At 41.8% G+C, this 15050-nt stretch overlaps 1 protein-coding gene across 28 annotated transcripts in view; it reads right to left on the bottom strand.

Moving 5' to 3' along the window:
* The window catches only part of NRXN2 (neurexin 2), a 3426600-nt gene that overhangs the window by 1767637 nt on the left and 1643913 nt on the right, over positions 1 to 15050 (bottom strand). The window lies entirely within an intron of this gene.

Genomic DNA, 15050 nt, shown 5'->3' with positions numbered 1-15050 from the left:
TTCACTAAACTGAATGAATGGCCGCTATTTGATCTCAGTATAGTGTTTCCTGCTGTAGGTTTGCGAAAGAGGGCTGTCCCTATGGTAGAGTCTGGTTTAATATATATTTTAATGTCAAGAAAGGAGATTTGTTGTTGGTCACAAGCCATAGTAAATGATAATTGAGCAGTTAGGCAAATGCCGTGAGGAGTTCCTTTAATCCATCCCAGAGTATGAGATTGTCATTTATGTACCTATGCCACAATAATATGTGGCACAGGTACATAGAGAGAGACTCATCACTCATGACCTGGTGTTCCCACACCCCCCAGGTACAGGTTAGCGTACGGTGCGGCACAACATGTCCCCATCACCACTCCCTGCACATGGAGGTGGTGGGAACCATCAAAGACAAAGTAGTTGTTGTTCAGAATAAATTTCAAAAGTGTCAAGACAAATTCATCAGATTTTTTTTTTGATTTGTAATATGTCCTTGTAGAAATGTATCAACCACTGAAATCCCCTTCTTAAGCAGAATACTGCTGTACAGTACTTCCACATCTATAGCTACAAGCCATGTATTAAGAGGAATTTATACTGTATATTAAGAAAGTGGAAAGTGGGGTGAATGGTGCCCCCTAATTAAAAATGAGGTGAACTAAATGTATAACAAAAATGCAAAAAAATCCACTGTAATAATATGCACTTTAGGTGATCACCCTAATAAAATGTCATATAGAACTCAGTGATATGAACAATAGTGTAGCAATCTGTACCAGATGTGCATCATATCAAGTCCAGTATAGTGAACATATATATATAATAAACCGTAAAATTAAACACCAAAAAAAATCCAAAAAATGATATACATTGAAATGTTACAAAACGGTGTTGCAAAAAAATGAGTTGCAAAAAAAAAAAAACATTTTTTTTGTGCTTGAAGACAGTTCAAACTGCTGGTGACTCTTGTGCTCAAGTTGACCGGTGACTTCTGTGCTCCCCCTATGGTTCCCCACTCACCGGCTCCTGATACCCCTGCAGGAGTGACAGGCATTAAGGAACATCAGAGTTGGTCTTCGTGGATATTCTCCTGTGGAACCTCTGCCAGTTGTCTGTGTCTCCACTCAAGCAGGACGTCCGGATCGATCAGTCACATATCACAGCCTCTACCACCATATCCAAAAAAGGAGGGGCTTTTCTTCAGGGATAAGTCCTCATTGGAAGAGATAAGACTCCCATAGTGTAGTATTTATAATAAAAATGCTTTTATTAAAATGACATAAGAAAAACCATACAAACGTCTTAAAAAGCTTAAAAACACTAAAGCTATGGGCGATAGGTAACCAGGAAGAGCTGTCCCGCAGCGTGCAGTCTAGCTGCATTCCAAGCTCCCTGTCTCCGTGCCATAAGTGACGTAAGTGCGTAGCCCCACCTTACGGGTTTCGTCATCAAAGTTTTCAAAGGCCGCCTTTGAAAACGTCAATGACAAAACGCATAAGTGGGGCTACGCACTTATGTCACTTATGGCACAGAGACAGGGAGCCAAAAAGATTAGAATTGTGTGGGTGTGCCAATATTTATGGACCTGATTGTATATATATCTATATATATACAGGCTTGTATATATATATATATATATATATAGTCTAGCCAAGCCTATACCTGACTGTAGGTCATTCCGGACAGGCAGGTGACAGGCAGGTGACTCAGTGAACTGCAGTTCATAAAATGTATATCCACTGCATTGTAGTCCATCCAAGCCTATACCTGACTGTAGGTCATTCCTGGAGTATGTGTTCAATGACACTTTCAGGCAGGTGACTTAGTGAGCTGCAGTTCATTTTATATATATATATATATATCTATATATATAGATATATAGATATATATATATATATCTATATATCTATATATATATATATATAGATATATAGATATATATATCTATATATATATATATATAGATATAGATATAGATATATATATATATACAGGCTTGTATATATATATATATCTATATCTATAGATATATATATATATATATATATATATATATATATATATAGTCTAGCCAAGCCTATACCTGACTGTAGGCCATTCCTGCTGGTGTACTGGTTTCAGTAAACTTCAGGCATTGTTTTGCTAATATAATTGTACAGTATGTCTGGAAGGCCACCAAGGAGAGGCAGACGCTCAAAGGCCACTAAAAGAGGGCAAGCAGGCTCTGTGTCTACAGCCAACAGTGCTGGTCATGGACACGGTGCATCCTCAGCACGTGGCCGTGGGGCACACTTGTCCTTTTTTCAGCAGCTGGCCGTGTTGAGCCACAACATGCAGAAGAGTTGGTAGAGTGGATGACCAAGCCATCCTCATCCTCCTCATCCTCTGTCACCCAGGCTCAGGGTACTTGTCTGCCAATGCAGCTGCCAAAGCGGCCTCTTACATTGGCTCAATGTCATCAGTCACTCCTTCCCTAGCCCCACCATCATGCCCTGAGGAGTCCCCTGAACTGTTCAACCACAGTGTAAGGTACATGCTGCAGGAGGATGCGCAGCGTTTTGAAGGCTCTGATGATCGTACCCAGGTTGAGGATGAAGGCAGTAACGTGAGTCCAGAGAGAGGGGGTGCCCAAGAAGGACAAAAAACTGGCAGTCATCTTCCCCCAACTGCAGCATACTGCTAGGTTTTCTCCAGTGGCAAGGAGGGAGGGGATGATGAGGTCACTGACTCTACGTGGGTGCCAGATAGAAGAGAGGAGGAGGAGGCACATCTCCAACGAGGCAGGTTCCCCTCCAGGGGCCAGCTTAAGGGCAGGCAACTGACTGCATCACATTACAGAGCTCTGCATGTGTTTTTCCAAAAGTTCTTTGGTGTGGGCCTTTTTTGAGACGTGTGCAGCATATCACACCATTGTTGTTTGCAACATATGTCTGAAGTGTATCAAGCATGGCCAAAACAGCAGCCGCTTGGGCACCACATGCTTGACCAGACATATGTCAAGCTCCCATGTAGTCCATTGGCAACAGTACTTAAAAGACCCACACCAAAGAACAAGGTGGCCCTCTCCTTGCTCCTCATCAGCTGGGATCTCCAACCCCACTATAACTTCAGACCTGCACTGAGAGGAATGAAGGTGTAGAATTAGGTGTCCCAAGCACTTCCAGGCAATCTGCTAGCGGTACACCAACATCCGATTGTAGCAGGCAAATTTCCCTACCCCAGTTGCTAAACCAGTGAAAGAAATTCAGTCCCAGCCATCCACATGCTCAGTGGCTGAATGCTAGTTTGGCTAAATTGCTAGCACTTCAACTTCTGCCTTTTCAGCTGGTAGACTCTGCCCCCTTTTTTGTGGAATGTGCGGTACCTCAGTGGCAGGTTCCTAAACGCCAATTTTTTTCTCGGAAGGCCATTCCGGCTCCATACTAACATGTGGAAGGCAATGTCTTGGCCTCATTGGACAGGGCGGTCAGTGGTAAGGTGCATATTACTGCTGACTCATGGTCCAGCAGGCATGGACAGGGACGTTACCTTTCTTTCACAGCGCACTGGGAAACCCCGCTGGCAGCTGGGAAGGATGCAGGACAGGGTGCAGTATTGTTGGAGCTTGTTCCGCCATCACGCCTCCAAAATGCTGGTAGTGGTGATTCTGCCACACCTCTCTCCTCCACCCCTCCTCTTCTTCTTCCTCTATGGCCTCTTCCTGTGCAGATTTGTCCTCGGAACCAGCGGTGCTCCGTAGGCATTCTAGGGGCCATGCAAGCACTCAGGCAAAAAGATGCCATGCGGTGCTTGAGTTGGTCTGCTTAAGGGACAGGAGCCACACTCGGGCAGAGATTCTGTCAGCTCTGCAGGGGCAGGCTCAGAGGTGGTTGATGCCACACCAGCTGCAGCCAGGAATGGTGGTTTGCAACAATGGCACCAACCTCCTATCCGCCTTCCAACAGGGACACTTCACCCATGTTGCCTGTTTGGCTCATGTCCTTAATTTGGTGGTGCAGCAGTTCTTGTGCAGGTACCCGGGCTTACAGGATCTCCTGTGGCAGGCCAGGAAATTCTGTGGGCATTTCCGCCAGTCATATAATGCCAGTGCTCGGCTGGCTGACCTTCAAAAGGAATACAACCTGCCCAAGAACCGCCTCATCTGTGACACGCCCACCAGGTGGAACTCAACATTGGAAATGCTGCAGCGGCTGCACACACAGCAGGGGGCCATCAATGACTACCTGTGCGAGTATGGCACCAGGACAGGGTCAGGGGAGCTTGGCTTTTTTTGCCACGCCAGTGGCTCCTGATCACGGATGCGTGCACTGTCCTGTCACCATTTGAGGAGACCACAAGGATGGTGAGCAGTGACAGTGCATGCATCAGTGATACTGTCCCTCTTGTCTTCCTGTTGGAGCCCACGCTGCATGGAATAATGGACAGGGCACTTGAGGCAGAACAGAGGGAGGAAGAGGAGGACTTCCTTACCTCTCAAGGCCCCCTTTATCCTGACAGTATTCCTGCAGGCCCACCTATCACACAGGAAGAGGAGGAGGAGGAGGATTGTGTCAACATGGAGGTGGAGCCTGGCACTCAGCATCAGCAGCAGTCTTCAAGGGATCGTTTTCGGTCCTCAGAAACCCATGGAGTTGTACGTGGCTGGGAGGAGGTGGCTGCAGATCAGGTCGTCCTTAGTGACCCAGAGGACTCCGGACCGAATGCCTCAGCAAACCTACGCTGCATGGCCTCCCTGATCCTGCAAAGCCTGCGAAAAGACCCTCAGATTTGTGGTATCAAGGAGAGGGATCATTACTGGCTGGCAACCCTTCTTGATCCACGTTACAAGGGTAAGGTTGCGGAACTTATCCAGCCGTCGCAGAAAGAGCAGAGGATGAAACATCTTCAGGAGGCCTTGTAGAAAAGTTTGTGCAATGCGTTTCCAGAGCCTGGGAGGTTACAATTTCCTGGTACTCATGGACAACGTGTTGCTGAGGCTTCGGTCAGTCCCAGAAGGAGTGGTGGAGAAGGTGGCAGTCTGACCGATGTGTTCAGACAATTTTTTAGTCCGCAGCCCCAAGGTCTGATCGGTTCCAGCAACCATCGCCAGCGTCTGTTGCAGGAATACCTAGGGGCAAGATCAGACTTGGAGACCTTTCCAACCAAAAATCCACTGGGTTACTGGGTCTTGAGGATGGATCACTGGCCAGAGCTTGCACAGTATGCAATTGAGCTACTGGCCTGTCCTGCATTCAGCGTTCTTTCGGAATGCACATTCAGTGCTGCTGGAGGCTTTGTAACCGATCACAGAGTGCGCCTGTTCACCGACTCGGTTGATCAGCTCACCTTCATAAAAAGGAATCAGTCTTGGATCACCAGCTACCAAGCACCTGATGCTGATGTAACTGGTTAATTTTTTTATGAATGTGAGATCCCTTCAAGACTGCCTATGCTAATGCTGAGTGACTATCCTGTTATGCTGAGTGACTATGCTATTCCTCCTCTATGTTCTATGTTCTTGTTGATAGCTTCTAAGAACGTTTTTGGTTCTGGGCACCACCACCAGTGGCTAAGGCCCAATTTTTCTGCCCCTGTTTAACAGGGGCGTGTAATTACAATTTTTGATCAAATATTTAACAGCAGGGCTCATTCCTGCGCTCAACAAGAGTATTTGTGAGGGGTTGCAGTGTTGTGGCACCACCACCAGTGGCTAAGGCCCAATTTTTCTGAACCTTTTTACCAGGGGCGTGTAATTACAATTTGTGATCAAATATTTAACAGCAGGGCTCGTTCCTGCACTCAACAAGAGTATCTGTGAGGGGTTGCAGTTTTGTGGCACCAACACCACTGCCTAAGTCCCAATTTTTCTGCCCCTGTTTAACAGAGGAGTGTAATTACAATTTTTGATCAAATAATTTAACAGCAGGGCTCGTTCCTGCGCTCAACAAGAGTATCTGTGAGGGGTTGCAGTGTTGTGGCACCACCACCACTGCCTAAGGCCCAATTTTTCTGCCCCTTTTTAACAGGGGCGTGTAATTACAATTTTTGATCAAATATTTAACAGCAGGGCTCGTTCCTGCGCTCAACAAGAGTATCTGTGAGGGGTTGCAGTGTTGTGGCACCACCACCACTGCCTAAGGCCCAATTTTTCTGCCCCTGTTTAACAGGGGCATGTAATTACAATTTTTGTTCTAATATTTCACAGCAGGGCTCATTCCTGCACTCAACAAAAGTATCTGTGAGGCTATACAGTGTTGTGCCACCACCACCACCACCTAAGGACCAATTTTTCTGCCCCTTTTTAACAGGGGCGTGTAATTACAATTTTTGATCAAATATTTAACAGCAGGGCTCGTTCCTGCGCTCAACAAGAGTATCTGTGAGGGGTTGCAGTGTTGTGGCACCACCACCACTGCCTAAGGCCCAATTTTTCTGCTCCTGTTTAACAGGGGCATGTAATTACAATTTTTGTTCTAATATTTCACAGCAGGGCTCGTTCCTGCACTCAATAAAAGTATCTGTGAGGCTATACAGTGTTGTGCCAAATGACTCCTACTTACAAACGGAGGAAGACAACAGAAAGTGAGAGGAAATCTACCCCTAGGAAGGGGAATTCTCTCCTGTAAGAGTTAATATGGGAAAAAGGTGTCTCCTCCACTGATTTATCACCAACCCTTGTTTCCCTTAAAACCCCCAAATTTTCAAAATCCAATCTGTCATTGGGACAGAAAGTGAGGTGAAATCTTCTGAACAGGGGCACAGACAGCAAAACAAATGTTACAGGGGTGATAACCCTTCCCTATGTTTTCCAAAAAGCTTTAAAATATATTTTTTGGCTGGAGCTACACTTACAAAATGTACCTGTTCCAAATTACAAACAGATTCTACATAAGAACAAACCTACAGTCCCTGTCTTGTTTGCACCGCCTGTATAAATCTGTTCAGAGTATATAGGGCCTGGGGGCCCAACGCCTTTTCTTTTTTTTTAATTTGGGTGCGGGGTTCTCCTTAATATCCATACAACACCCAAAGGGCCAACCCAACCCAAGATCCAACGGTACCCATGCCGTTTGTCTCACTGATTTTCATCCATATTGCCAGGACCAGACATTACATTAAAGCCTCAAGCAGTTTTAAATGACTTTGTGCAGGGACTGTTCTAAGCACGGGAAACACGCGCCACTTTACAGGCATACTATTGACACCCCCCAGGTACAATATTTAAAGGAATATTTCACTTTTATTTTTTCACATCATTAAAATCACTGCTCCCGAAAAAACATAATTTTTTTAAACTTTTTTTTCCATTGATACATGTCCCCTCAGGCAGCACCCGGGTCCCCAAACCCTTTTTTAGGACAATAACTTGCATATTAGCCTTTAAAATTCGCACTTTTGATGTCTCACTTTCGAGTCCCATAGACTTTAACGGTGTTCGAATGTTTGCGCGAACTTTCGGTCCGTTCGCATGTTCTAGATGCGAACCGAACCGGGGGTTGTTCGGCCCATCCCTACTTATCAACAGGAAATCAACCCCCAAAACTCCCTGGAAGTTTCTAAAGGTTGAATGAATGCCTACATTTTACTCCTTACCAAGATTTCTAAAAACCCCAATGTGGCACCCGGAAGACCCATCATTTCTGGACAAGGTAGTTTAACTGAAAATTCTAGTATCCTAGTTGACACCCATTTGTAACCACATGTGATATTACCCTCTTAGCCTGGGTTCACTCTATTGCAAACACAAACATCGCATATGATTCGCACCGCATTGCTGTGCAGATCACATGCAATGTCTGTGCAATGCAAATTCAGCCATACAGTTTATATGGCTGATCTCGCATTGCATTCACACAAAAATGCTGTGAATTTCTTCCCACACTGAAATTGGATTGCACGGGTGTTCACACCCATGCAATCCAATTCCTATGCGAAATCAAAGTTTGCCTGCGATCTGCGAACCGATCTGGGGGTGTCATTACTTTGTATTGACACCCGCAGCGGTTCGCAGAGGGCAGTGTGAACTGCCTGCAAGGGAGATGCCACGCGGGAACCCGCACTGGAATCACGCTGGTTCCTGCATCGCAATAGTGTGAACCGGGGCTTACACGTTATGTTACATTGTCTCCGGATCATTTGTTATTTCTGTAGCATATCGGTATTGGTTATATCAAATTGAATCATTTTTGGATAATTTGATATTTATGTATGTATATATATTTGTGATAACAATTCGTAGTTCGGAAAATCGCTTGTTTATTATTTAATAATCATTAAAACACACAATTACAATATCTCTTCTCCTATGCTCAAATACAATACAACACCCTTCTCATTCAGTTCTCAGGAATGCACTTTGCCAGTAATCCAACCTCCAGCACAAAATTAATCAGCTGATTGGACTGTAAGATTTACTCTGAATTGAGTTTTGTTTCATTAGACCTTTAGGAAAATTAAAGAATCCTGTCAAATTCATATGTTATTTTTGCTATAATTTCTTTTGTATTAGTTGAAATTCATTATTTTTTTATTCGGATGCATCCGAATGCCTGAAAGATGTAACATTTTGGGCCAAATTTTGATTCGTTACTAAACTAATTGCACATGTCTACATTTCATCTATTACAACTGATTGACAATATATATGTCCCTCCTGGTACATAGCTTGTGGCTATAGCTGTGGAAGCACTATACAGCAGTATTCTGCATAAGAAGGGGATCTCTGTGGCTGATACATTTCTACAAGAATGTAGTACAAATCAAAAAAGATAAAACGAATTTGTGTTGACTCTTTTGAAATTTATTCTGAACAACAACTACTTTGTCTTTGATGGTCCCCACCACCTCCTGGTGCAGGGAGTGGCAATGGGGACATGTTGTGCTCCATTGTACACTAACCTGTACCTGGGTGGTTTGAAACACCAGGTCATGAGTGATGAGTCTCTCTCTATGTACCTGTGCCACATATTATTGTTATTGTGTTGCGTTTTTTGAGGGGACAACAAATTTACACTGTTATACAAGCTGTACACTCACTACTTTACATTGTAGCAAAGTGTCATCATCTTCAGTGTTGTCACATGAAAAGATATAATAAAATATTTATAAAAATGTGAGGGATGTACTCACTTTTGTGAGATACTGTATATATATATATATATATATATATATATGTAAATAACGAAAAATAAACTCTTGTGTAATTGGATTTCCGGTGACACTTTGGTGGTTATAGATATATTGTCAATCCACCAGTAGTGGACAGCAAAATATTCAGCAGTAAAAGGCTTATGTAATTTCCTATCGTCATTTCCTTCCAATGGTGGGTGGTTATGCTAATACAGCGAGCGATGGCACACAACATCGTTTGTCATGGAGTTTGGCTCCTCCCCACCACACTGATTGGGTTTGCCGTGATGTGCACCGTGATGTCACAGTGGGTGCATGCGCGGTTGGCGGGAAGCCGCTCTTTGGCACAAGACTAATTATTGGTGCAGTAATTTTGCCACGTGCGCACATGCGCATTGGTGAAGGAACGCTAAAAAGCAGCTTCCACCTTCCCTATTTATAGGAACGAGTGGGGCACTGCTCGTCTGCATAACTATTTGTGACCACCACTATTTTACCTCTATGGACATGCTGTGTGACATGTGCAAGGTCATGTTAATGGAGAATTAACTGGATTAGCCTTATACATGAGTGGACCAACCCTACTGAAGGTATTGGAACCCAGTTGAGATTATAGCATTTTAGGATTGCTGATGATATTACTAATACACTAAAGAGTGTTTTGATATAGAGATGTCTACCTCACCATATATATTCAATTTAATACTAAATCATCTTTTATATGCTGATTCAAAATAGGGGCAATTTAATATTTATTCTCAGTATGGGGAGTAGTGGTGCAGTCGGGAATTGTTGGACCCTCTGACTATATGACAATATATATATATACACACTGTGTTATATATATATATATATATATATATATATATATATATACACACACACACACACACACACTATCTTAAAGCTATAGGACTCATTTGTCTGACTAATATACCTATATTTATTACCAAAAGTATTGGGACACCTGCTTTTACACACACATGCACTTTAATGGCATCCCAGTCTTAGTCCATAGGTTTCAATATTGAGTTAGCCCAGCCTTTGTAACTATAACAACTTTAACTCTTCTGGGAAGGTTGTCCACAAGGTTTAGGAGTGTGTCTATGGGAATGTTTGACCATTCTTCCAGAAGTGCATTTGTGAGGTCAGGCACTAATGTTGGACAAGAAGGCCTGGCTCGCAGTCTCCACTCAAATTCATCCCAAAGGTGTTCTATCAGGTTAAGGTCAGGACTCTCTGCAGGCCAGTCAAGTTCCTCCACCCCAAAAGCTCTCATCCATGTCTTTATGGACCTTGTTTGTGAACTGGTGCGCACTCATGTTGGAACAGAAAGGGGCTATCCCCAAACGGTTCCCACAAAGTTGGGAGCATGAAATTTTGCAAAATGTCTTGGTATGTTTATGCCTTAAGAGCTCCCTTCACTAAAACTAAGGGGCTAACCTCGACCCCTAAAAAAAAACCTCACACCATAATCCATCCTCCACCAAATGATTTGGACCAGTGCACAAAGCAAGGTCCATAAAGACATGGATGAGCGAGTTTGGGGTGGAGGAACTTGACTAGAATGCACAGAATCCTGACCTATAGAACACCTTTGGGATGAATTAGAGCTGAGACTGCAAGCCAGGCCTTCTCATTCAACATCAGTGCCTGACCTCACAAATACGCTTCTGGAAGACTGGTCAAACATTCCCATAGACACGCTCCTAAACCTTGTGGAGAGCCTTCCCAGAAGAGTTGATGCTCTTATAGCTTCAAATGGTGGGCCAACTTAATAATGATCCATACAAACTAAGACTGGGATGCCATTAAAGTTCAGGTGCGTGTAAAGGCAGGCAGCTCAATACTTTTGGCAATATAGTGTACATAAGGCTTTTTTAATTACCCACTTGTAAAGCTTTCCATTTTTTCTTAATTTCTAGCATATTTAACACAAAATATCCATGTTGAACTAATGGTCCACTCCAAGGGCAGACACTGGATATATCCCAGATAAATACAAATAGTGCAGAGCTAAATAAATTACATCACTCAATAAAACTCAAATAAATATGTAAACATAAAAAAGTCCCAGATATGAACGGCAGCTGTAGCATAACTTTACACGTCCATTTCTCATACATTGGGTTTAGATGATGTTGAACACTATCTAGTTCAGGATAACTCTGTCCCTGATAAAAAAAAGGAATTTCATTTTGGAGCTTCTCTGTTTTGGCATGACCCATGACTATTTTTAGTGTCAAGGATCACACTACTTGCAAAAGAATGGGGTGGCCATGTAGGCTAAATTTGCCCCACTTACAGCAAACCTTTTCATGGCAAAATGGGAGGAGGATGTCATCTTTAGAGATAGGCGACCAGAATACATTTTTTAGAGATGCTTTATTGATGACATCCTACTGATCTGGGATGGTAATTGTGACTCAGTGAATTCCTTTTTATATCACTTAAATATTAATGACAGAGGGATTCATTTGAGCCATGAAAGTAGCTCTGATAGTATCCAATTTTTGGATTTGCATATTTCAATCATTGATGGGGCTATATTATTTCCACATGTTATCATCAACATTTAAAAAAAAACTGACAGGAATTGTTATATCCCACTTGACTCATGTCATCATCCCACATGGCTTAGGAGGAATTGTACCCAAAGGGAGGTTTTTCTGAAAAATCAGCCATTTTGAGATCTAGATTTTTGTAGAAAGGGTATGAGGAGGGACTTGTGGATCAGTGTATTCAGGATGTTGGGGAGAAAAACAGGGAACAATTACTTAGCAGTAACAATACTGTTAGGGATACTAAATCTTTTGGTGTGGCATTTTTGACCACTTGTTTATGTCAACATTATGCCATTAGAAATATTATTAGGAAATACTGGCCAGTCCTTAGGAAGGACCGTACACTGGGCACCATTTTACCAGATCAAACTGTGGTTATTTTTAGGGGCGCTAGTGGTTTTAGAAACAGAGTGGCCCCTAATGTAATAGATCCACCAAAGAGACCCTCCTTTTTTTGCCAATATGGATGGGTTTTATCCATGTAAGAAATGCTGGGCTTGCCAATTTAATTCCTTTAAGGGGAGGAAACTAGCTACCTTTACCTCGATGCAAACTGGAAAAACTTCCACACTTTTATATCTTGTCATACTAAGAATGTAGTGTATTTGATCAAGTGCCCTTGTGGCTTGGATTATACACCACACGTGAGCTCCATGTCCATTTGGGTGAGCATATTACTAATATTTGTAAGGGCTTCCCTGGACATAGTGTGTCTAGACATTATGCGGAGAAACACAATGACGATCCCGGGGGAACTACTTTTTTAACTATTGAAAAATATTGTCCTGACTGGAGGGGAACCAATGCTAAGAGGAGTATATCTAGAGCTGAAACGAGCTGGATTTATTGCCTTAAATCTTATAACCCTTTAGGTCTCAACATAGAATGGGACATACATATTTTCATTAATAATAATTAATATATATATTTTTCTGGTGATAGATTGTACCCCATTGGGGGTGATTTATCCTATATCGTACCTATTTACTGATGTGCCATCAATTTTTTGTATTTAAAATAAAACTTTTTTTCATTTTGATTTTATGGGTATATTAATGTATTCGCATAATTTTATTGGCTTGGTTATATGTATGATCTGTATTATGGGAAGTATTCATTCCACTGTGAAAGGATCTAAGTATTTGATCCCTGTTGGGCCAACTTGTTGTTAAATCTATGGGTTTGGGCCGATCTCTGTCTATATAAAATGTCAACTTGTATATTCCCACAAGATGGCAGTGGTGAGTAAATTGCTCTGCCAATATGTATACATTGGGACTAGAAAAGGTGAATTCTCAACCAATCACCGTGATCCTTTCCCGGAGAATGTCTTTATTAAGTATGTGGTGAGGTGTACGTGCATGCCCCTGATGACATCAGATGTGACGAAACCAGTTGGGCGGAACTTACGCACACCACTACGCATATGCGGTCGCCAGTCAGCCATCTTTGTTTCTGGAGAGTGTGGATTGTCTGTGTTTGCAATGCCAGATTATGCTCGTATCATTCGCATAAATGTGAATGTATTTTTGTCGTGATTTTAAATAAATGTATGGTTTTAGCAATGTTACACTGTTCTGGAAATTTTTTTCCTTTTAACATCTGGAGCTGTCTGGAGTGGACCTTGCCTTATTGGAGTATTTTTGATCCGTGATGTGTACTCGATGGTGGCTGTTTTGACTATTGGGGCTGTTGAGCTGGATATACATACAAGTGCTTAGTGACCACTCTAACAGGGGGGTCAAATACCATCTGGTAAGCAGGATATGAGAGTGTGAGGTGTCACCGAGGTTTACCTCAGGATTCCTACCTATTACCATGGTTGCAGGACTACATCTTTTCACTAAGTTTAATATTCGTGACTTTTTTCTGTTTACATATTTATTTGAGTTTAATTGATTGATGTCATTTATTTAGCACTGCACTATTTGTATTTATATGTTTTGTGTGTTTTTGTATTTTGACACAGTACATAGCAGCACTTTTTTTGAGTTATATTTGAGTTAAATTTTTTTCTGGCGCAGATTTATTTGGAACCTTATTATATATATCCCAGATAAGCTTGATCCATTCCTTCTAAGAGGTGCAGCTGTTGGTCGTATTATCTATACCATGTTGCATTTGAACAATCTATATATCTACAACAGGTATGCAACACTTCTCTGACTTTATAATGAAAGATATGCTTACATTGAAATGATACCTAAGGATTTATTTGATATACCGTATATAGTTTGTATCATTCTAGAGCTTGACTGTAATTATTTTCCTGATGAAGTGGGCTATTGACTTGTAAAACACGTTGAAGTCACAGCAAGCACTCCATCACCTAAATATGGCACAGATGATGGGGAAAGCAATATATGATATATAATATGTACATGTGATCATGTTTTGTACTATTCTAGATTTTTAAAACTATCAAATTGTTTTAACATTTGTATAAATAAAAACTTGAGATTTTATTCTACTCCCTTTTGGTACTGCTAAAGTCCTGAGTTCTTTAGTTAGGCTTTTTTGCATATATTCCCATATGGGAAGTTGTACCAGACACGAATTCCATCCTCCCACTTATTTAATGTCAGTTTAACACAGTTTATAAAGCCCACAGGTTGGTTTAATCCTGATAACTCTCTTATATGGGTCAATATATAAGCCATATTATACTCCTAATGTAATTTTCAGTACCCGGCAAGCTGTTTAAGCTGCATACAGCCTGCCATATAGTAAATGGCTGTATGTGGCTTTGCTCTTGTAAATGCATGTGCAGTAGATGTGTTTTTCGAACATTGAACTTTTGTGTTTGAAAAAAAAAATCACACACCAGTAAACAGGGATACACAGGGACATTTACAAAAGCATAGCCGCATACAGCTATTCACTTGCATGGCAGGGTATACAATATACAAATATCTAAACAGTTATTCTAGCATAGGGAGATGACTGATTTCAATCTTAAGACTCTTAAGATAACACATGGCCACAACTTTAAATTGTGTAAATTACTGTTATAGCGGTAAGGATGTTGAAATCTCTTTCACAGGTGGTAGTGTCAAATAAGAGTGCAGATAAACTCAAAAAAGTTTACATGTGTTTCTTAGCGAACACAATGTACAGGGATATGGGAAATGGTAGTGACATAAACACATACACACCCACACATTCAACCTTATCAACACTGCAACTGTCACATGGCACGTGCAATTCCCTGGGCACTGAACAATGCTGGGAAATCACACTAGGCATATAATACCACTGATGATTTTGGACAAAGGAAGCTCAATTTGTAGGTTCTGTTATCTGTAAAAGGCAAATTTCTCTAAACAATAGTCCTTAGGAATATTTTTGTTGTTTTTTTATACTGACCAGCTTACATAGTACCACTTTGTGTGTTCAATA

The sequence above is a fragment of the Aquarana catesbeiana genome, linkage group LG11 (genome assembly GCF_042186555.1).
Source record: "Aquarana catesbeiana isolate 2022-GZ linkage group LG11, ASM4218655v1, whole genome shotgun sequence".
In the NCBI taxonomy this organism is placed as follows: Eukaryota; Metazoa; Chordata; class Amphibia; order Anura; family Ranidae; genus Aquarana; species Aquarana catesbeiana.
Note: the sequence above shows the minus strand (reverse complement) of the source record. Positions and strands in the feature narration are given on the sequence as shown.